Raw genomic sequence first — 25,431 nt, forward strand, 5'->3', positions numbered from 1 at the left:
AAATCAGGTCCTATCAGTGAATCCGACTGTGCCTTCCGCCAGTGTTTCTAGTCTTTGTGAAGAATTTGCAGACATTTTTGCACCGGGCCTTGGTTGCGCTAAGAACTATGAAGCACATTTGGACTTGAAAGACAACGCGCAACCGAAATTTTTCAGAGCGCGCAATGTTCCCCACGCATTGCGTGATGAGGTCGCAAGAACATTGCACGATTTAGAATCTCAAGGTGTAATTGAACGTGTGCAGGCTTCTCTCTGGGCCTCACCCTTAGTAATTTTGCCAAAACCTTCCGGAAAATTGAGACTTTGTGTGGACTTCAAGGCAACTGTGAATCCACAACTTGTGACTGCTACTTTTCCTTTGCCCCGCCCGGAAGATCTTTTTGACAAACTGTGCCCGGGAAAATATTTTTCAAAATTGGACCTCGCAGATGCGTACTTGCCGATACCTGTGGACGAAGAATCCCAGCGCGTCTTGGTGGTAAAAACGCATCTTGGCTTGTATCGCTTCAAAAGACTGCCGTTCGGGTGTGCATCCGCCCCTGCATTGTTTTAGCAATATTTCCAAACAGGTTTGTGCCGCGCACTTCTTCCATTTCAGCTCCGCTTCATCGCTTACGCCGTAAAGGTGTTCCGTTCGTCTGGACGACGGAATGCGAACGCGCCTTTCGCCAGTTGAAATCGGCGTTACTTTCACATACTTGCCTTACGCCATTCGATCCCCGAAAACCCCTTTTGTTGATGGTTGATGCATCGGATTTCGGGATCGGTGCTGTGCTTGCGCACAAGGATGGCTCGCATGATCGCCCTATTGCCTTTGCGTCCAAATTGCTCTCATCTGCGCAAAGAAATTATTCACAAATAGAGAAAGAAGCTTTAGCTCTCGTGTTTGGTGTTACCAAGTTCCATGACTTCTTGTATGGTCGTCACTTTACCATCATCACGGACCACAAACCTTTGACATCCCTTTTTCATCCGAACAAGCCTGTACCTCCACGTACAGCGCAGAAATTCATTCGCTGGTCTCTTTTCCTCTCGCGGTACCGCTCCGATATCTTGTATCGGTCCACTGCTAAGTGCGGAAACGCTGATGCGTTGTCCCGTTTGCCTGTTGCTGAGGATAAAGCATTCGATTCTTCCGAACTTGCTTGCATGTTCATTGATTCGGAAACCGATGACGTGGTCGAATCGTTTCCGATTGATTTTCGTCGTGTAGCTACAGCCACAGCTGCTGACCCTGTCCTTGCTACTGTTTTGCGTTTTGTTGCTACGCAATGGCCCTTGTCAAAGTCACGGATCGAGGATCCTTTGGTTCGCCGTTTTTTTGCTCACAAGGAGAGACTTTTTGTCCGACGTGGTGTTTTGTTGTTGCGTTCGGATAATGATCAATCCAGAGTCGTGGTCCCACGTTCGTTACAGTCTTCTGTCTTAAAGCTTCTTCACCAAGGACATTGGGGTATAGTGCGTACGAAACAACTTGCTCGTCAGCACTGTACTTGGTTCGGAATCGATGCTGCGATTACAAATATGTGCTCCTCTTGCGTGGCGTGTGCCGAACAACAATCCGCACCGCCGCGGAAATTCTTTGCATGGCCGAAAGCCACTTCCCCTTGGCAACGCTTGCACATCGATTTTGCTGGTCCATTCTGGAATGCTCGATGGTTGGTTGTGGTCGATGCTTTCAGTAATTTTCCTTTTGTTGTCCGGATGTCTTCCACGACGTCTTCTGCCACAATCCAAGCCTTGTCTGCCATCTTTTGCATTGAAGGTCTTCCGCAGACTATTGTTTCCGACAATGGTCCACAATTCATGTCCGCAGAATTTCAGTCATTCTGCGCGGCCAACGGTATTCAACATCTGACATCCGCGCCATTTTCGCCTCAGTCAAACGGTGCCGCTAAACGATTGGTCCGGACTTTCAAGTCACAGATGTTGAAATTGAAAGAATCGCATTCTCGGGAGGACGCTTTGTTACTCTTTTTGTCATCGTATCGCTCTCAGCCCCGCGATGGTCGCTCGCCGGCTGAATTGCTCCATGGTCGATCTCATCGCACCCTGATGTCTTTGCTGCATCCGCCGCATCAGGTTCCTGTGCAGCGGCAGACTCCGGTTTTTGCTCCTGGCGACGTTGTCTATTATCGCACCTATCGCGGTTCACGGCGTTGACTCGCAGGGCGCATTCTTCGCTGCCTCGGCCGCGCGATGTATTTGGTTTTGGGGGCCTCTGGTGAGGTGCGTCGGCATCTCAATCAGCTGCGCCTCTGTCGTCGCCTGGGTTCTGCCGCTCCCCGTCTGCTTTCAGCGACGGAGCCGTCGGGTCAGCGCCTTGGGGACCCACCTACTGGCTCGCCTCATCCCCAGGTGTTACCGACGCTGCCTTCCGTTTTGCCTCATGGCGTCGCGCCGCCGCCGCAGCCGCCGCCGGCGCCGCCCGCAGCGGACGCTTCGCTGCAGCCGCCTGGCGCCTCCCTGGGTCACGCGCCGCCGCTCGCTTCCCGTGACCAGCAGTCCTCCGCCATGGACCTATTGCCCGCTCCGGACCAGATGTCGTCATCGCGCGTCGGATTCCCCGACGCAATGGAGGTCGACCCTTCGGCCCCTCCTGTCTCATTACGTGCGCATACACCGCATGTTGACGTGCACCCTGGACTAGGTTTGCAGGCGTTTCCTAGCTCCCCTCGGACCGAATGGCCGGGTGCGGGTGGCACAGCCTCGCCTGTTGTTAGGCTCCCCACCTCATCGCATACGTCAACATGGGGTCCTCCCCACGGCGGGCGGAAGCCTCATCTCACGACCGTTCGCCGATTTGCGGGGGAGGAATGTGGTGTCACCACTAGACACCACACTTGCTAGGTGGTAACTTAAATCGGCCGCGGTCCTGTAGTACATGTCGGACCCGCGTGTCGCCACTGTGTAATCGCAACCTAGCGCCACCACATGGCATGTCACAAGACACGGACTAGACCTCGCCCCAGTTGTACGGACGACATAGCTTGCGACCAGACGTACGAAGCCTTCCTCTCATTTGCCGAGAGACAGATAGAATAGCCTTCAGCTTAGTCCCTAGCTACTACCTAGCAAGGCGCCATTTGTATCAGTGCTTATAGCTTACTAATATGCAGGAGAGATGTATTCCAACAAGAGAATAAAAGTTAAGTAACATCTACGTACTTTTCTTCTTATTCATTAATAAGTCTCATGTTCCAGAACTTCAAGCCCGTCTGCGTTAGTTTAGCGTGCACCTAGCTACCTCATTGTGTCTATGCTGTATGAGCTAGACACAACAGTATTCTCCGGCGAAAGACCTACGTCACAGCAATACTAAATTGTTCACAAACGTCCACTACCGCATTACGATTAACCTAAAGTTTATTAAATACTACTCTTTGTAAAAAAGATGCCGCTGGTAATAGAGAGAAAAAGTGATCGGAGGACGACGCGGCAAGAATGGGGCTCAGAAGTTAATCTTACATCAACCGTAGTCATAGAAAACATCACACACTTGACTGCAAAGAACACACTGGGCTTTTCACTGGTTTCATTGGTTTATCAACTATCACGCTCAAACCGCATCGCAGAAAATGTGGTGGGAATGATTGTTTTTCTGTGACGAATATGTCCAGAAAAAAGTTATTGACTCGCAGAGTGCTTCGTAAGACAGTTTTAAGGCTCTCCATGGTCAGTTCCAGTTTTGTAATAATTTTATTTCATTAGTTAAGGTTTCATTAAAAGAAAACAAGTAGAATGGTACTGCTAAGGGTGCAAGACGAAATTGTTATCCTTCAAAAATATTTGCTGCCGAGTCTGAAGAGCTTCATTTTAATGAGGAGGCCAAAGAGGCAGAACTCTAAAAGCTGGAACAGTAACGCTCGTTTTACAGCTTAGCAAAAGATTAGAGGTACATTCTGCAACCGCAATATACAATACATATTACACAATAGGAGTCGTATTTTTGATGGCACTTAAACAGCACTGATCAAGAGGTGCCAGTGTAGGAAGAACAACTCGTGATTATTGAGAGTGCCCTGGCATTTGCCTAGGGATTAACTGCCAGGTTACGATGGAAGCAAATCGTGGCCCCTGAATGTTTGCCGAAATGACACGCCCAAGCTGTCGAAGTGAAACGTCCCCTTTGAACAATTGTACAGGACTGTCCTTAAACTGACATACAATATTTTTAGCGCAACGCAATCTGACTTTCAAAAATCCCTACAAAAGAATGGCCCTGACTAACATTAACCTATACGTTTCACAAATCACTTACCTCACAAAAATATTGGTTACTCGAACTACTGCAATACAGCAAGCACCACTACTGCCAGCTAAATAAAAGATTCAAACTACGGAAGGCACTAACTACTGATAGGGATAGTTAGCAAATGAAAGATATTAATAGAGAACAAACAATGTATTTACCTTAATAGTCATAATATATATAGCAGTTCATGACAAATTACATAACTCCGCCATCTCTCTCCCCACATCCACCACTGCTGGCGGCTCACCTCCAACTGCGCAACGCTACGCGCTGTTCACATCCAGCTGCCGCTGCCCAACACTACAATGGCAGACAACAATGCAAAGCAGCCACAGACTGCACACAGCACAGCCAGTGATTTTCATACAGAGGTGGCGTTACCAATAAAAAAAACCTAAACAGCCTACTTACATAGTCCCCACGCTCCCCACAAAAAATTTTACAAATTGGTTTGGGCAGTGGCCAATAATGATTTTAAAAAAATTTTCATAATTACAATAACAAAGAAATCAAATGCACACACTTATTGATACAATGTTGGTCAAAAGCTAAAATTTTGTCACAGTCCATAAAGATAGTCCTGGTCATTCATCATAATAGTAATTACAGTTTGTTTTTTTCACAAAGTCTCATTAGTAAAAGAAATTGCACACAGAAGTAGTGGATTTCCATGCAGTCTTGAAGAAGTAGTGTTGTCCTTCCAACGGAAAGACAGCAGAGCAAACCCACATCAGAGTCAGTCAAAGTTTTGAAGAGTATTGGTAGGTAGGTCATCACAGAGCATACCCATTGTAGTCCCGGTAGAGATTACGGTATTGGTGGGCCACCAGAGGCGCAGACCCACTGCAGTCCTTGTAGAAATAATGGTACTGGTGAGTCAGCAAAGACGCAGACCCACTGTAGTCGTTGTTGAGAGTATGGTTTTGGTGGGCAACCAGAGGTGCAGACCCACTGCAGTCCTTGTAGAAATAATGGTACTGGTGAGTCAGCAAAGGTGTAGACTCACCGTGGTCTTTGTAGAAATAATGGTATTGGTGGGTCATCAAAGATGCAGACCCACTGTAGTCTTTGTAGAGATGGCCAGCAGCCATCTGTTGTGACTGTGCAGGTGCACAATCACCATTGAAGAGTCTTGCGGATAATATAGCAAGTCCATAGCCACCACTTGTGCACTCACAAAGTTTTTGGAATTGTCCTTAGAACCAGCAATGCTGTTATCCAGTCCCTTGCTGAATTATTAACACACATGCAAACACTAACAGTCTCTACTTCTCACATATTGTCCATATACTATGACCAACAGAAATGTGTGCAGTGAAATGGAACTTACAAGTTAATAATATGATGAACTGGTGTCAATTACAATGTTATAACATAAGAATACATTTACAAAGGTACAAAATACATCATTAAAGAATATAACAATACAGATAACATTTGTAGTACAGGCTTTACAAAAAAATCGAAATAACATATACATCAGTGTTACAGGAATTATGACATGAGTACATACATGAAAGATCATCTTCACACATGAGCATTAAAACAAAACAGAATAAATAATGTCTAAACACCTTTATGAAGAAAGTAACATAGTTTTTGAAAAATTCTACAACATAAATCTTATTAGCTAAACACATAAAGACAGGAAAAACAAAAATACACAAGGGAACACAAACACATAGTGGGATAACACAAGGAAAGGACAGGGTTACTTTTACTGCAGTATTTTGCAAACAAAACTTTCTTTACTTCTTGGAGATCTCCCTTCATTCGTCATTATTCCCAAAAAGTCCTACCTATACCTGCTTTCTGTGTTCTATTCATATATCTTTCAAAATAATTATTTCTCAGTGTACAATACTCATTTTGGCCCAAATATTTTTTATATAACTTCTCAATGCATTTTGTCCCTATTGTCCATAGTCAGTTTCTTATGTAGTCTACCCCCTCTTAAGCTAACTTAAATCTACTGAGCTCAGATGCTAAACAAAGGGACGAGGCAATGCAGCAGCACAAAACAATTAATACAATTAGCAATGAAAAAACATGGAAATTGTCAAAGCAAGCAGCAATATTACAACTAATAATAGGCAATGAGCAGCAAACAAGAAAAATAAATGCGTAGTAAAACTGGCTTAACAGCATAATACAAAGTCAAATTCCGTAACATAATGCCTGGCAATCAGCAGCAGCAAATGATATAACTAGTACCTAAACATGACAAAGCTCAAGCAGAAAAAATAGCACACTAAAGACAACAATGCAGACAAGGGAAATGTATATTCACATCTTAATGTCTATGTAATTAAAGTGGTGCACCACAAGAAGTTATTCTACCAAAAAAGTTACCAAGTACTTGAAAAGAAAATTATGAATGCAGTTCCTGTGAAGGTAAATGTCTTTTTGTGCTCCCTCATTTTTTTTGAAAAAAATATTATTTACTCGTTCTGTAGACAGAAAATATTTATATTAGTACATGACTGCGTCGTTTCATGATTCGAGGGTCAGCAACTGATAAAAAAAATGGGGCCCCTCAAGGTCGCGATGGCGACGTCACTGTCCCGCCGAGATAATTTGTCCTTTAAGGACAATTATCTGAGCAAGCACCCACGCCAGCAAAAGGTTGCCCGACTCATGCTGTTCGATAACGTAATGTAAAACGGACTCGGAACTGAAAGAAAGGATGTGTCATGCTGATATGATCAACTGTATAATCTAGGGATAAGATTCCAAATTAGAATGTAAAATTTGAAAAATTTTATATGTCAAGGTATCAGAATATTAATTTTTCAGCGTTATTAATTACATAGCACAACATTGACTTTGACCCCGGGATCACAAACTCGTCCACTTGCTGGAGTTGTCAGAAAATAAATGAAAGCCAAGTTAAAACATAACACAAAATTGAATTTGACTCTCCTGTACCATTGCCGAGGAGTAGAATATTCAAAGGTGCTCAAAGTGGTGACCCTGGACACCGATACACTGGTGCACTCGTTGAATGAAAGAATTATATACCGCTTCCAGTGTTGCCTGCTGAAAAGAATTACAAGCAAGCACAATACGTTTCTGCATGTCCTCTGGAGTTGTTGGAATATCGCGATAGACAACGTCTTTAATGCATCCCCAAAGAAAAATTCCACAGTTTTAAATCAGGATATCTAGCTAGCCAAGTTACTGTTCGTACTCGACCAGTCCATCTGACAGGATACCTTCGGTTCAGAACACGACGTGCACGCAAGGTATTATGTGCTGGACATCCATCTTGTTGATAGCACGTAAGCATTCTGGTTCTTAGCGGCGCTTTATCCAGAAGAGGAGGAATTCGTTTGAGGAAGTTGGCATATGCTGTGCCGTTTGTACTACCATTTATGAAATAAGGGCCAGTAATTGTAGTACTAAGCATCCCACACCATACGTTAACTCTCCATTGACGCTGATGTTCCACCTGTCTAAGGCAACGCGGGTTGTTGCTGGACCAATAATGCATGTTCCTTCTATTTACCGATCCTTTATTTGAGAAGGAACATTCATCGGTAAATAGAACATCGGAGAAGAAGTTCGGATTGGCGAGGATTTACTGCTGTGCCCACTGACAGAACTTTACACGATTCTGGAAATCATTCTCATGCAATTCTTGATGTAGGTGTGCATGGTAAGGATAGAACCGGTGATGTTTAAGAATACGATGTACACTTGTTTTAGGAATCCCAATCTCGTGTTCAATCTGTCGTGTGGTCACATGAGCATTCACAGCAACGGAAGCGAGAACAGTAACTTCGGCAGCATTGTCTGTGCGAGTGTTATGACGATTGCGTTGTCGTGGGTTTATATTTTCCTTTTCCTGAAGCGTCGCAACTAGCCGAGAAAACACCCGTCGGGAAGGTGGTTTCTTGTCAGGATATCGCTCTCTGTACTGTTCCGCTGCCCTCTTAGCATTTCGCCTACCTTCAACAACAATATAAGTAACGTTATGTCGATGCAGTTTGTAGGATGGACAGCCTTTATTGTATGTCTACTCTACACAACAGTATTTAAAAGGACTAAACTACTGTACTAAATGTACCATTCGTAAGAAAACAGTATTGCAATTACTGTTCTGCCAACTTACATTCCCCATAGATGAGTAGCATTTCTACCTTCTCTTCGTTGGTGTACATTCTGCTCATACAACTCTTCAATTGACGATGGTTGACAGAATGACGGGTGTGCATTCTACTTATGTTTACGTTTGTCCTCTGCCAACGTCAGCACGTGGATGTGTTCCATACCTCGAGTACCAGCACTAAGCGCTGGGAGCGTCAACGTCAGTGTTGTGTTATGTAATTACAACGTTGTGTTCCAATGAATGGTACACTGTGATACATTTTAGGACAGGAAATGAATTACCGAATAAAAAATGCTGGGTGCCATTTAAAAAACTCATACCGCTGTTCATATCTTTGTAAAAAACAAAGCTACAACGAAAGCAATCACGCTGATTGATGATTGATGTCCCCCTGACGGCTAAAGAACAGTTGCTTGAAACATTTTGTAATTTGCATCCGGACCAACAGTTATTTAGGGTGGTCAAGATAAATGGGACAGGCTGTATATATAATTCAAAAATGCTGCTAAAAAATTAATATTCTGATACCTTGCCATATAAAATTTTTCAAATTTAACATTCTAATTTGGAATCTTATCCCTAGATTATGCAGTTGATCATATCAGCATGACACATCCTTTCTTTCTGTTCCGAGTCCGTTTTACATTACGTTATCGAACAGCACGTGTCGGGCAACCTTTCGCTGGTGTGGGTGCTTGCTCAGATAATTGTCCTTAAAGGACAAATTATCTTGGCGGGACAGTGACGCCGCCATCGCGACCTTGGGGGGCCCCATTTTTTTATCAGTTGCGTCCCGGATATAAAACACCTCCGTCATATTGTATAGAGCCATGGTTGCCCGTACTTAAATACTGATTTACCCAAGACATTTTGCTGACTAAAATAAATAAATAATTGCCGCCTTTTATATACATTACGTTATTGAACAGCACGTGTTGGGCTGTCACTCGTAAAAGACAAGTTTACACGCGCCAACCTTTTGCTGGCGTGGGTGCTTGCTCAGATAATTGTCCTAAAAGGACAAATTATGTCGGCGGGACAGTGACGCCGCCATCGCGACCTTGGGACCCGGGGGGCCCCTTTTTTTTTATCAGTTGCTGACCCTCATGAATCGAAACATGACTGCGTCGCGTCGTTTCATGATTCGAGGGTCAGCAACTGATAAAAAAAAGGGGGCCCCCCGGGTCCCAAGGTCGCGATGCCACTAGAAACTAGATATTAAACAAAATGAGCAAATATGTACAAAGGACGGCATGAAACATCATTCATTAGCCATATGGCATTTCATAAGGCAGTAAAAATTCTCTCAGTTCTCGAGAAAGACGCTTGTCATAATCAGGTGTGCAGATGTAAAAATATTTCTCGTCATTTCGTTAGGCATTTCAGTACATATCATAAATTAAGAGCTCCACAGTATAATCATATGTTTTCAAGTTCGACCATGTCGTTTTTGCGATGCTTTCTACAAAGGAACGTCAATAGCGACGATAATGGCCTCCCTTTTTTCTTTATTCACCTGTGCCTCTGGAAGGCACACGCTAATCGCTTTTTTCCAGGCGACTGTCACCCAGCTGGGTGCCCATGACGTATTACGTGCAGGTGGTCACTTAACTTTCTTACCGAAATACACTCCTGGAAATTGAAATAAGAACATGTTTTACTTTCCAGAATAATTCAGAAAAACTGTGCAGATATAAAACAGAAACACCGCAAAAGCAACATTGTAAATTGTCAGTCATTAGTAGCGTCGTGATAAAACCGTGTAGTTGTCACATAAATTAACCACTGTGTCATCTGGTATCTCACAGAAAGTACTTTAAATCCAGAATGTATCTTCAAGTAAACCAAAATGTTGCATTAAAACTCATTAGCAGTATATGTTCTAAGTATGTAAGCCTTATAGTCGTTACGTAATCGTGCAACTAACAAGCAAGAATGTACAAATACAACACTGTGTCGTCTGTTCACTATAACAATGCATTCGTAATTTCTGTTTAAAAATGTTCCCTAGGTTCTAGACTGGATATTTAACTTCAAACATTGTTGTATGTTAACAGATTCTGAGTCTGACAAAGCATACTAGCGATGTAAAGTGAAAAGTTATATGGCAAAGACAAAGTTATAAAGCAGATTATCTTTCAATAAACGGTTTTACATGTGAAATGTGGTATAAACCTTTACTCTTCACAGTACTCAGAATTTAAACTTGAATGTAATTATCATGCGGTATACGTCGGTAAAGAATGCTAAAATTATTCTCAAGGCTAGCGTCTTATGTTATTTTTCTCGGAGCCAGCGGGCGCACGCGGCTGCCTGCTGTGCGAGTCACTGTCTGTCTCTTTGTTGGCGCGCGCCGTTATTGGGATTAGGAGACCTAACTTCTACAAATTCACTTTGACGAGAAGGCCCTGCCCTGTTTGAAGCTCGCCAGTTCTGATGGAATTCAGGTCTGTCGTTTTTTTCGGTAGTTTACACAGTTTCTTTCTTGTCGGTCACGTGGTGGAGAATTTCTCCCTGAATCGTAACTGCGCGCTGAACTGTTGCGTCTGAAATTATTCTGTCTCCCTTGATAATAATAGTTCTGATTAACATATTGTCTGTTTCTATGGTTATCTCTGTCATATTCATTACTACGGAAATGCGATCTTTCTCTGTAACTATTATTCTGCCAGTGGTTGTCATATGGGTGGTGTCTGTTTTGGTCACGATTTGTGTTGTGAGAATAGCCTTGTCGTGTCAAGTTATTACTTCTTTCATCGCGGAATTGTGACAGATGTGACCTGTAATTGTTGTGCTCCTGTTTCCTTGTTCCCCGATTGTCAGTGTCAATTTCCAGTTCCTGTAACAGTCCCTGAAAAGCCTCAATGTCTTCTTTGCAACGTCCTGCTAAAATAATACGTCGTAAATGTTCAGGTAATTTGATTAAGCAAATGCGGATGAGTTCTGAGGGGCTGTATGGGTTTGACAGGTACTGATTCTTGTGCAACATGTCTTCAAAATATTTCACAAGACTGGAGAATTCAGATTGTTCGAAATGTTTCATCATTATGATGCCATGTTTTACTCGGTCTTGTGTGGCTTGAGACCAATATGCTGAGAGGAAGGCATGGTAAAATTCTCCTTCACTGTGGCAATCGTGAATGACCGATCGCATTCTTACAGCTGGTTCATTCTCTAAGTAGCCACACATAAATTCTAATCTGTGTTCTAACGACCAGTTGGGAGGAAAACAATGAGAGAATTGAGGGAGCCATGCTTGTGGATGAATGTCGTTGCCAGAATTCTTAAATGTTTTGAATTTACGTGTAGTAATGAACAGCTTATAGTCAAAATCATCATGTCGGCGAGTCGCATATCGGTCATTGTTAGGTCGTGTCGGCCGTTCCATCTCAAAATTCGGTGCACATTGCCAATTTCTTTCATAACTTCCGAAATGCCCTGTGTTATTATTTTGCGGCTTTTCCGTATTTCTAAGTCCCTCTTCCCGTGTTGGAGCGCGAGTGTCCTCTGAAATACGTAATTCTTGTATTACCTGCGTCAACTGATCTTATACTTCCCGGATTTCTCTTTTGTACCGTGTATTGATTTGATTTTGATTTTGTTTGAATTTTCTAATTTGTTCATACTCTTCTGTGTCAGTGAAGGCTACAGGTCTTGTGTCATTCAGATCATCATCTACCTTTGTAGATAAGTTAGTGACCTGATCCGAAAGTTCGGCTACTTTCTCCGATAGTGTACACATTTCCTCAGTGTGGTTTTCTGAACCAAGTTTCAGAGTGTCCATTTGTGTTGAAATCGAATCTACTGTGTCCTTCAAGTTTTCCTGAGTTTTTGCAAGTTGCGTAACCGAATTGGTAGATGCAACTGAGTCAATTTTAGCCTACAAGGTCTCATGATTTTCATGAACAATGTTTTGCAGTTCTTTTATGGCTGCTTCGTGATTCTGTAATGCATTTTCACGCCGCGAAAAAATAGGTTGAAAATGCTCACAAATTTGTGTTTTTACGTCATTACAGACTTTTTGACATTTCGATTCAATGTTATGTAACTCAGTAGTTAAATCTTCACGTGTTTGTTCAAGTGTGGTGTCTAACTTTTGAAGATTTTGTTCCACTGTGTCTAACTTTTTGAGATTTTGTTCCACTGTGTCTAACTTTTTGAGATTTTGTTCCACTGTGTCTAACTGTTGCTGTGTTTGTCTCTGGTGTTGTTCCATTGTGTCTAACTTTTCAAGCTTCTGTCCCATTTGTTGCATTAATTGTAATAACAATGCACTGGTATCTGAAACATGTTCCTCAGTGCTTTTCGGCAGTGAATTTGCACCGGCAACATTCACATTTTGACAAGCGGAAAATGTGTCTTGACTCATTTGAAAAAACGGTGAGGACGCAAAACCTGAATCTACAGTATTTGCAAAATTGTGTCCTGTCATTTCCGATTCCTGAGGCGAGCTGTTGCCGAGCGATCGATCGATAATGCTTCCCTATTCACTACCTGTTTCACTGTCTACGCCATTGTTTGCAGCCCGCTCCATTTCCCTATGCACAGTTACCAAATTACTACTTTGAACGTCTGTTAATTCATTACACAGTGGTGCTGGCAAGCTACGCTCGTCGTCACTATTATTTCTCAGTTTACTTTGGAGCCTAGTGTTACGTTTTTCACACGCCATTATTGTCACAATATTTCACACGATAACACAGAAAAGCACAATTTGAAGAGCAAAAATAATAGAACACATTAACATAGCACTGAAAATAATATGTAGTTAATTGCAAGCGCAGCTGCGAAATACTTGGTGCAAATCTACATGCATGCCACAACTGTTTTACTGTACAACAATGAAAGGCTGCAACTATAAAGGAGATTCTCTCTACAATTACGCGCCAGCAATAAACAATAGCTACACTAATTACACGAACTACAAAAAAAAATCAGAAGATTCCAGTGAGGTATCCTGGCAGGGTCGCCATATGAAACGTCCCCTTTGAACAATTGTACAGGACTGTCCTTAAACTGACATACAATATTTTTAGCGCAACGCAATCTGACTTTCAAAAATCCCTACAAAAGAGTGGCCCTGACTAACATTAACCTATACATTTCACAAATCACTTACCTCACAAAAATATTGGTTACTCGAACTACTGCAATACAGCAAGCACCACTACTGCCAGCTAAATAAAAGATTCAAACTACGGAAGGCACTAACTGCTGATAGGGATAGTTAGCAAATGAAAGATATTAATAGAGAACAAACAATGTATTTACCTTAATAGTCATAATATATATATAGCAGTTCATGACAAATTACAAAACTCCGCCATCTCTCTCCCCACATCCACCACTGCTGGCGGCTCACCTCCAACTGCGCAACGCTACACGCTGTTCACATCCAGCTGCTGCTGCCCAACACTACAATGGCAGACAACAATGCAAAGCAGCCACAGACTGCACACAGCACAGCCAGTGATTTTCATACAGAGGTGGCGTTACCAATAAAAAAACCTAAACAGCCTACTTACAGAAGCAATATTTCAATCAGGTAATGAGGTCATAGGGTGTATCCAGCTGTTGGTCTCAGCTGGTGTGGACCACCATACTGCTACAATGTGACCTCACATTGTGCTGGGAGGGGTACTGGGTCCTACTGCTGGCAAAAATGTCTACAAAAACATGTCACATAACGGTACGATGCGTCAATAATGCTAGCATTATAAGTTGCGACTCGCCATGCACATTCTAAATGCAGCTGCGTCCATACTGATATTCCTGGTAGCATCCACATCAGAACAGTTGATAATTTATAATGACATTTGTGGCTGCGGTACTGGCTTCTGCTTTCCAGCAGTCTCAGAAGAATAATATTTTGGCTACAGCTATTTACTAAATTCAATCTACGACCGTTTTTTATAGAAATCTCTCGTGAGGAAAGGTTACCAAATTGAGATGTGCATACATACGCACACGGTTTTACGAAACTCTTTCACCAAAGAGGAGAAGTAAATATTCCTGAATTCCAATCAACAAGAACTGCCAAGATGAGAAACATAGAAATAGATATCCTCGGTGTAGCAAAGCAACTTAAATCACTTAATAAAGTCAAGGCCTTCGGTCCAGGCTGTATACCAGTCAGGTTCCATTTAGAGAATGCTGAGACAATAGCTCCATATTTAGCAGTTATATGCAACAGCTCGCTCACAGAAAGTTCCGTACCTAAGGACTGGGATATTGCTCAAGTGACAACAATACCCAAAAAGGAAAATAGAAGTAATCCGCGGAATTACAGGCTCATATCACTAACGTCGATTTCTAGTACGGTTTTGGAACATATACTGTGTTCGAACATTACGAATTACCTCGAGGAAGACAATTATTGACGCTTAGTCAGCACGGAGACAGAAAATGTCGTTCTTGTGAAGCAAAACTAGCTCTTTACACTCATGAAGTAATGAGTGCTATCGACAGGGGATGTCAAATTGATTCCATATTTTTGGATTTCCAGAAGGCTTTCGACACCGTTCCACAAAAGCACCTTCTAATCAAACTGCGTGTATATGGAATATTGCCTCAGTTGTGCGACTGGATTCGTGATTTCTTGTCAGAAAGGTCACAGTTCGTAATAATAGATGGAAAGTCATCGAGTAAAACAGTAGTATCATACGGTGTTACCCAAGGAAGTTTTATGGCCCTCTTATGTTCCTGATCTATGTTAACGACATAGGAGACAATCTGGATAGCTGTCTTAGACTGTTTGCAGATGATGCTGTCATTTACCGTTCCCTAAGGTCATCAGATGGCCAAACGAATTGTAAAATGATTTAGATAAGATATCTGTATGGTGTGAAAAGTGGCAGATGAACCTCAATAAAGAAAAGTGTGAGGTTATTCACATGAGTACTAAAAGAAATCCACTAAATTTCGATTACGCGATAAGTCACACGAATCTGAGGGGCTGTAAATTGAACTAAATACTTAGGGATTACAATTACAAATAACCTAAATTGGAACGATCACATAGATAATGTTGTGGGTAGAGCAAACCAAAGACTGCAAATCATTGGCAGAACACTTAGAAGGCGCAACAGGTCTACTAAAGTGACTCCTTACACCACGCTTGTCCGCCCTATTCTGGAGTATTGCTGTGCGGTGTGAGATCCGCGTCAGGTGGGACTGACGGATGACATCGAAAGAGTACAAAGAAGGGTGGCTAGTTTTGTATTATGGCTAGTTTTATATTATCGCGAAATAGGGGAGACATTAGCACCGACATAATACGTGAAGTGGAGTGGCAATTATTAAAACAAAGGTGTTTTTCATTGCGACGGGATCTTCTCATGAAATTTCAATCGCCAGTTTCCTCCTACGATTGCGAAAACATTCTGTTGGCACCGACCTACATAGGGATAAATGACCATCGCGACAAAATAAGAGCAATCAGGGCTCGCATAGAAAAAATTAAGTGCTCGTTTTTCTCGCGCGCCGTTCGGGAGTGGAACGGTAGAGAGACATATTTAAGGTGCTTCGTTGAACACTCTGCCAGGCACATTATTGTGAATAGCAGAGTAATCACGTAGATGTAGATGCAGAGAACAGCAATGAACTACTTGGCAAACTGTACTTCACTTTATACCAGTTATTAGAGCGCCATCCCATTCCATCACAATATGGAAATTTAAGTGCCTCTCAGCACGCTGTTAAGCCTAATCTTGTCTGAATGATCCGTACGGGAGCTGTAGTACATTCGTAGATTCTTCACTAGTAGTACGTTCTTGAAACTTTTCAAGTAGGCTTTTACAGGATAGTTTGAGTATATCGTGATGCCTCCGACAAGTGAGATTTTCAGCATTTCTGTGTCACTCTCTCACGGGTGAAACAAACCTGTGACCACTTATATTTTCCTTTGGATACGTTCAGCTGCTTGAGTTAGTCCTGATTGGTGAGGACGCAATACTCTTGTATAATATTCTGGAACCCGTCGCAAGACTGCTTTATAATCACTCTCGTTTGAAAATTGACGGCATGTACTCAGTATTCGAGCACCTTAAACGCTCTAGATAACCCAAAGTCGACCATTCGCCTTCCCTACCGTAGTCATCATATGTTCGTTCTATTTCATATTGCTTTGCAACGATACGCCTAGATGTATAAACGACGTGACTGTGTCAGGCAGTACACTACTAATGCTGTATCCGAATATTACAGGGTACTTTTTCCTACTCATCCGCATTAACTCACATTTTACCACATTTAGAGCTAGCTGGTTCAAATGGCTCTGAGCACTATGGGACTCAACTGCTGTGGTCATCAGTCCCCTAGAACTTAGAACTACTTAAACCTAACGAACCTAAGGACATCACACACATCCATGCCCGAGGCAGGATTCGAACCTGCGACCGTAGCACTCGCACGGTTCCGGACTGCGCGCCTAGAACCGCGAGACCACCGCTGCCGGCTAGAGCTAGCTGCTATTCATCACACCGACTAGAAATTTTGTCTAAGTCACCTTGTTTCTTCCTACAGTCGCTCAACTTCGACATCTTACCGTACACCACAGTATCATTAAAAAACCAGCAGATTGCTCTCCGCCATGTCCGCCAGATCATTTATTTGTATAGAGAACAACAGTGGCCCTATCACACTTCCATGGGCACTCCTGACGATACCCTTGTCTCTGACGAACACTCGCCGTAGTGGACAACATAATCTGTTCCATAACTTACGAGGTCCTCGAGCCACTCATGTATCTGTGAACTTATTCCATATGCTCGTAGCTTCGTTAACAACGTGCAATGGTGCTCCCTGTCAAATGCTGTCCGGAAATCTAGAAATATAATTTGGAATCCATAGTTCGCAGTATATTATGGGAGAAAACCATGCTGATTCGTGGACATAAGCTACTCAGTCTCAAGAAAATTTATTATATTGGAACTGCGAATGTGTTCAAGGATTCTGCAGCAGACCGAAGTTGTGGATATTGGTCCGTACTTTCACCCGTTTTACATACAGGAGTCACCTGCGTTTTTTCCCAATCGCTTGGGACTTTGTGGTGTGCGAGGGATTCACGTTAAATGCAGGATACGTAGAGCGGCAATGCTTTCAGTTTTTTCAGATGTTACTCTAATCCAAGGATGCTTATTACTACATTGTCCATACAAGAGTCTGTCCGATGGTCAAATGATAATGATGATGATGTTTAGTTTTTGGGGCGCTCAATTGCGCGGTTATCAGCGCCCGTTCAAATTCCCAAACTTTGCTAAGTCCTAACTCGCCACTTTCATGAATAATGATGAAATGATGAGGACAATACAAACACCCAGTCATCTCGAGACAGGTGAAAATCCCCCGACCACGCTGGGTATCGAACCCGGGACGCCGTGCTCGGGAAGCGAGAACGCGACCGCGAGACTTCGAGCTGCGGCCGGATGGTCAAATGACGGTGTGTTTGTACGATCCTCACGCATGAACGATTTCTTGAACGCGGAGTTTAGAACTTCGGCTTTCGTTTTGCATCTTCTACTGCCACACCAGACTGGTCAACAAGGGACTGAATGGACGCCTTAGACCTGCTTAGCGATTTTACATACGACCAGAGCTTCCTCGGGTTCTCTGACAGATCCATTGATCAGATATGACTCTGGTAATTGTTATTTCCCTGTCGCCATGTGTGCGCTCAGTTTTGAACCGAGAGTACACAGCTTCTGCTTCCTCATCGTCATCTGAACTTCGTTATTAAGCCATGGTGGGTCTCTTCTGGTTTTTGTCCACTTACTAGGCATATAGCTCCCCGGACCACGATTTACAATCTGTTTGAACACATGATCCCTCTACATCCTTCTTATAGAAACTGACGACAGGTCACTCTCTAAGTGAGATGCTAACAACTACTTACCTGCTCTATCTAGCAGAAACACTCTCCCAGCTTTCTTGATCGATTTATTTACTGCCGTAACCATAATTGCTACATTGTCATCATGGCCGCTAACCCCCGTTTCAATACTGAAACTGTCGACAGGATTCAGCCTATTTATAGCTGCATGATCGAAGACATTGCCATAGCGTGTGACCTTACGGGCTAGCTCCTCAAGACAATTTTCAGAAAACGTGTCCAAAAGTATTCAGCATGAATGTCTGTCTGTAGGAATGCATAAATGTCCCAGTCTATACTGTGGTTAAGATTACCTCCAACTAGTATCGCATAAGCTGGGTATTTACGCACTGCTGACAGTAGGCTTTCTTAGAATGATCCTAGAATTGTCACAGTGGAATCGGGTGGTCCTTAAAAACATCTAAGAATTAACTTGAATTCACCTACAGCTGTTATACGCGACCCAATAACTTCACAGTCGCACTGTACAATTTTTCTCAACTGCAGTTAACACTACATCTCCTGTGGCCCCTGATCTGTTTTTCCGATATACGTTCCACGACTAGCTAAATATCTCAGAGCTTTCCACTGCCGGTCTCAGCCAGCTCTTGGTCCGAAGTATAATCAGGGAATTAGAACTTTCCTAGAGGGCAGTAAATTGGGGAACTCTGTTACGAATAGATCGACGGTTTACTGATAAAATTTTGACAGTCGAACTGTATTTATGCTGAACGCCGACTGACTTCCCTTGCTGCGTATCGACTGGCGAGTGCTTATCAACTGGCGAGTGTTTATCAGGTTACAGTTCATGAGTTTACTGTTAATATGGCTTGCAAAGTCGTTAATACACAACAACGCCAGTGTCACAACACACAAGTCTGTCACACAGTTAAATTCTACATAGGTCTATTACTTCCCATGCAAGATGAAACACTTCAGGCTAGAGCCAGCATGTTTGCTTCGTTCTCAATAAGAGCAATAGTTGTTCAATTGAGAGATAAAGAGAGCGTTTCGGTGTTTGTATTGTTACAAAGCGGCCCTTGATATGCAAATGAATACTATGTGTAGATAGCAGAGCTAACTATTCCCCTACAAAATCAAAATAATATTTTAATTAGCAATTGCTTGTTGGTTTGCATGTGAGGCTGGCTAGAGTTTTGCGCCACTCGGCCAGCCACAGGCGGCAGAGCGTTTCTCGGGTGCTGGGCGTGCAGTGTCCCTGGCATACCTGACTCCTCAGGACGACGGGTGGTCCAGTGGCCCGGCCGCTTAGTGGGTCACCCTCATTGTATGATGTCTGCGCGGTCTCGTTATCGGGTGTGGTGCTGCGTCACCAAGCTTTTACCCTGTATTAGTAATCTTGGCAATTGTTTCAGCTGCAAATACGAACTTGAAGAGACCTCAGGAGGCCAGTCACTTGCACAGTAGGACCGGCTAGGAACCTGATGATATTGCAGGTGACGGGCAATGAACAAAGCAGAAGTATCTTGAGGTAATAGGCAGCAGTTTGGTTCGTAGATAAGATTGTGGAGGCCCGCTCCTGCATTTCACCTCCACTTCCCTCTCACCGATGCCTGGAGGGCTGCTGATCTTGACAGTACAAATCGCACTCTCATTGATTGGGCGAAGTCCTAAAAATTAGCCGGGGTAGGAGGAATGACCTCGTCTATTGGAAAGGCGGTAACTCGAGATTTTTTGGATTCGTCTGAGCTACCTTCGTTTCCCGGGGTGGAGTTCCTGCACCAAACTGTTGTAAATTTGTTAAAACTAAAGGTTTAGTAATAAATACTTTTTGGAAGAGAGGACGAAATTTTTACTATATGGCCTCTCACTGATGGCGATACATTGTATCTGATAGGACAACCAGCTAATTTAGAGGTTAAACTTCCTGGCAGATTAAAACTGTGTGCCGGACCGATACTCGAACTCGGGACCTTTGCCTTTTGCGGGCAAGTGCTCTACCAAATGAGCTACCCAAGCACGACTCACGCCCCGTCCTCACAGCTTTACTTCTGCCAGTACCTCGTCTCCTACCTTCCAAACTTAGCAGAAGCTCTCCTGCGAACCTGGTAGAGCACTTGCCCGCGAAAGGCAAAGGTCCCGAGTTCGAGTCTCGGTCCGGCACACAGTTTTAATCTGCCAGGAAATTTCATATCAGCACACACTCCGCTGCAGAATGAAAATCTCACTCTGGTAATTTACAGGTCTTTCCACAGGAGCCCAGAGGAATGTCGCTTAAACTTCACTCTTGGCTGGGACGCGAAGATGAACTGTTCTCTGGGCCAGGGCGCGAAGGTGAACAATACTCTGAGCTGGAACGCGTAGCATAACAGCACGCTCGGTCGGGACGGATTCTTAGGGGTGCTCTACAGCTGGACAGAGGCCGAAGCGAGCAATTCACAATCCCCGTGGGCCGTGGTAGATTTTGCCTCGCAGAGGTCGTCCGCAGTTGCTGAGGTCGCATTTCGTTTTTTCGGCTCTTAAAACTGGTAAGTTCAGGCAGTTAATCGAGACGAGATGTTACTCATGAGCAGGAGTAGGTGCCTGTTCACTTAAAGCATAAAGCACTCCGTCTTCAGGCCACAAATGGCCCATCGGGTCCATCCGACCGCCGTGTCATCCTCATTGAGGATGCGGATAGGAGGGGCGTGTGGCCAGCACATCGCTCTCCTGGTCGCTATGATGGTTTTCTGTGACCGGAGCCGCTGCTATTCGGTCGAATAGATCCTCAATTGGCATCATGAGGCTGAGTACACCCATAAAAATGGCAACAGCGCATGGCGGCCCGGATGGTCACCCATCCAAGTGCCGGCCACACCCGACAGCGCTTAATTTTGGTGATCTGACGGGAACCGGTGTATCCACTGCGGCAGGGCCGTTGCCTCTCAAAGCATAGCTGTTCTCATTTTAAGGCGTGCTCCGGCAGTCGAAAGCCCACCCATGACTCTGCTGTTTAAGTTCTAGCAAATGTTTTCCTATTCCTCCCTGAACATAGCAGTCATGATGTTCTAAGTGAAAGCGAGTACTTAATTACATGAATGATCTTGTGAGTTAGTTACCAGATTATTTGTTTCCCTACCCCATGGACTTTGTCAGTCAGTATCTGACAATTATGTAATTATGTGGATTTCATGCTACAATTGCTAATCATCTCCAATGTAATAGTGATTTAAGTAATAAAGTGTTTGTGACATGATGTTCATCCTGTAGAATATTCTGTAATAAATAATGCTGTCAGTTATCACTCTTTCACTGCAGTATTTAGAGATGACACCCTTGATCCTTCTCAACACTGTAACTCCAACAAGAACCACGACTCGACTCTTTTTCTAGGGCAACCATTTCTCTTACTGTTTTCTTGCTTGCTGCATGCTAAATACATCTGAAACATGGGAAGCAGAGGCACTGTATGTATTTATCCATAGCACTGTGGCATCTTCCAAATATAACACGCTCCGTACTCCCTCTTATTAATCCAGTCACAAATATCGCTTAACAGCTCATGTGACTATATGTACCTGGCGCGCCAATGTCCGAGGGCTTCTCCTCGGTAATTTCCGGTGCGGTTCTCCTCTTGCTATCTGCAACTGTCGTTCGCTGCAGTACGGGAAGCCAGGATCGGTTTACCTTAAGGCTTTCCTCTATCTTGTTCAAACTGTTCGCGTGTTTTTGTATTTCTATAGCTTCTCTGAACAAGCGCGTGTGATAGGCTTCTCTGTGGCCAGAACTTCCGTGTAAGCGAATTTTATTACGTGGTCGGTCTGAACCAGTGCGTGCTCTGCCACGGCCGATTTCTGAACCTGCCCCAACCTGCAATGTTGCTTATGTTATATGATCCTGGTGTTGATTGATCGTCCAGTCATTCCGACATAAATTTTTACGCATGTGCGTGGTATACGGTATATTCCCGACATTGCAAGTGGGTCCCTTTTCTCCTTTGCCGATCTAAAAAAAAAAAAAATGGTTCAAATGGCTCTGAGCACTATGGGACTCAACAGCTATGGTCATCAGTCCCCTAGAACTTAGAACTACTTAAACCTAAGTAACCTAAAGACAGCACTCAACACCCAGCCATCACGAGGCAGAGAAAATCCCTGACCCCGCCGGGAATCGAACCCGGGATCCCGCGCGCGGGAAGCGAGAACGCTACCGCATGACCACGAGCTGCTTGCCGATCTAAGACACTCTTTGATCTTCCTTGTCGGTTTGAAAATCGTCTTTACGTCATGTTTGCGCAATATACGGCCGATTCTGTCCGTCACTCTGGGAATGTATAGCAGAAAGGCCGTACCAGACGTTTCTTTTTCTGATTCCTTACTTCGCCGAGTGTTTGGCTCTGTTACACTTCTAATATAATTTGTGCAATACCCTTTGCTCCTCAGAACACTTTCCAGGTGTTGCATTTCGCGTCTGAGGTGCTGCGGCTCACAAATTCGTCCTGCTCGCGTTACTAGCGTATTAATCATGCCTCGTTTCTGGCTCGGGTGGTGGTTTAATAGTTTGTGTAGGTATCGGTCCTTGTGTGTCGGTTTTCGATACACGCTGTTTTCGCCGTCCCTTGAAACCAGCACACCTAGAAATGGCAGTTTTTTGTCCTTTTCTACTTCCATGGTAAATTTTATGTTGACATGGAGGCTGTTCAAGTGACTTAGGAAGTCACTCGGACGTTGGCGCGCCAGGTACATATAGTCTGCGGCCGCGACCTCGGCTCCAGTTCACCACCGGCAATGGAGGGTGAAGATTTGACAATGCTACCCACTCGTGCTGGCGAAACGTCAGTAAAATCATTAGATGAACGTCGGCCAAAGAAACCGAAACATAAGCCAATAGGCAGTTTGTCAACAAGTGACCACGAAAGCCTTAACAATTTTGTATTTCAATATTTTATTGTGAATATAGTGGAAGACCTAGGTAAGATGACGTATTTGGCACATTTTTATTGAATAGTGCCACAAAGAGTATTATCCTGTGGTTACTCATTTTTCAGAAAGAAAGTGTTCATTGCTCAAAAAATGTGCACTGCTCACCCACTATCGTTTTGTAGTATTTCAGTAGTTGGGCATTCTGACTACAGCTTCATACCATATTTATTCCCTCCAAAGGAACAATGATGTGCATAATTGCCATACCAGAAGGAAAAATTACATTCCTTACTCCACTATATGGTGGTCATTAGCACAAAAAGGAGTGCACAAGGCTACAACAAAAGTTTTTGACGGCCTACAAAGTGTTATAAAACGTCTGACAGACAGCAAAGTATAATTTGAAAACAAACTCAGAGAGGATGTCCTTGACAACTCTTATTCCGTAGAATAACTTCTATTACTGTATTCATATTGCATATACTTTTTTTTTTGTAAAAATAAAAAGAAAGATATATTCAGAATGGAACCATATTTGCAAAAAAATTTGCGATATGAATGTAAAATGACTCGTTACACATCATTAGGATCTATCGTGCAAAATTATCAATGGTACATGTAACTATGTAACTAGCTAACCTCTCTTGTGTGTGAATGAAACAGTTAGTGATCCACCGAACATGTGTAAAATACTCAATGATCACTTATAATCAACAGTCGGCAGGCTGAAGCTAAATTTTATTGACTCAGGTAAAAATATAAAACTCTTTAAAGCTGGTGTTTCGGGGCAAGTATAGGAAACAAGCAAAGATGAAACTGAATCAGCTGTTACATCAATGAAGATTAAAGACCCTCAGAGGTAATATGAAAGAAGTGTTTTACGTGGATCACTGCACCATACCACAGTACTCTAGTCAGTGATCTTTGGCATGTGTCTTGTAAATATTCCGAATTTTCTATCAGTCTGACATACTCGATGTTGAAACCGTTTGATAAAAGGCATGAAAGAGATTAGGTACACAGCTAGCGGCCAGTTTCTTGTCTAACTATGTTTTCAAACGTATCTGAGAAACTAATGTATAAGAGAGTAATGTAACATATCAGAATACATAACTTGCTGTCAGATTCTCAGTTTGGCTTCAGGTAAGCGCTATCAAAAGAAAGGGTTATTTACTTGTTTGTGCGTGAGGCACTACCAGGGTTAAACAATAGTGGTGGACAGCGGGTATTTTCTTTCATCTAACTGAAGAGTTTAACTGTATGGACTGGACAATTAGTTTGCAGAAGTTGAAACACTATGGGATTATGGATTATGAGAAAAAGCTGAACAGTAGTTCACATCATACCGGAAAAGTAGAAAGCGAAAGCGGGAACAATCAGAGTCCCGAATAAGACCCTGTCACTAAACATGAAGGATAGCATAAAAAAATTTGCAGATGACCCAAGTATTTTTCTGAATGACATGAAGCGTAGTATTAACGACGTAGCTAACCATCTAGTTAGTAGCATTATCAAGTCGCTTTCAGAGGACAGTTTAATGCGTAACATCAAAGAAGGATAATGTCTACATTATCCGACGTGAAGCTCTTGTAAAGCAATGTTTTGTTGAACGAACGTGGTCAAATAGTCAGTGAAATCGAAAATTTTAAACTCTTTGGACTGAGGGAAGGTGGAAGGCTTTCTTGGAAGTATCGTGTTCAGTTGTGCAGAAGCTTAAAGCTGCTATCTTCAGGAAAGATCTCCACTGTCTCTGACACGGTAACATGTAGGATTCCTACTTTGCTTTCTTCCACTCTACGTATTATATCATATTGTGTTACATTTTGGGAGGAATCTGTGCACTAACCAAGAAAAAGGGTGGTCAGAATGTACTACTGTGTCAGTTTATGAAATTTGCGTAAGCCGTAGGTCAGGAATATTGAAAATCTAACTCTCTCACAGCGTACAGATATTTCGTCGTGGGATGTGTTGTTGAGAATACTAACTCATTCAGAAGAAACTGTGATATTTATCCAGCGAACACTAGGCAGAAATCGATATGCATTTGAATAACACACCTCTTTAAACATTGAACGGAACAGTGTGTACAATTCAGCAGTTTTCATTTTCACTAGGCTTCCATCAGAGATGAAAAAAAAAAAACAATAATATGTGATGAACCCCATGTAACCAAAACCAAGTTGAAAGGTTTCCTTGTGGCACACACTTTTTCTGTTCCGTACAGGAAGTATTTTTTTCATTTTTTTTGTTATAAATTATCTATTTATCATTCTGTAAACTATGTCCTGACTCATTGCACAATCAAGTAACTTTGGTTTCCATGATCGCACTAAAC

At 43.0% G+C, this 25,431-nt stretch overlaps 1 pseudogene; it reads right to left on the minus strand.

Moving 5' to 3' along the window:
* Positions 1-20,999: 20,999 nt before the first annotated feature.
* On the minus strand, positions 21,000-21,117 carry LOC126191878 (5S ribosomal RNA; annotated as a pseudogene).
* Between the last annotated feature and the right edge of the window lie 4,314 nt (positions 21,118-25,431).

The sequence above is a fragment of the Schistocerca nitens genome, chromosome 6, assembly GCF_023898315.1.
Source record: "Schistocerca nitens isolate TAMUIC-IGC-003100 chromosome 6, iqSchNite1.1, whole genome shotgun sequence".
Classification (NCBI taxonomy): domain Eukaryota; kingdom Metazoa; phylum Arthropoda; class Insecta; order Orthoptera; family Acrididae; genus Schistocerca; species Schistocerca nitens.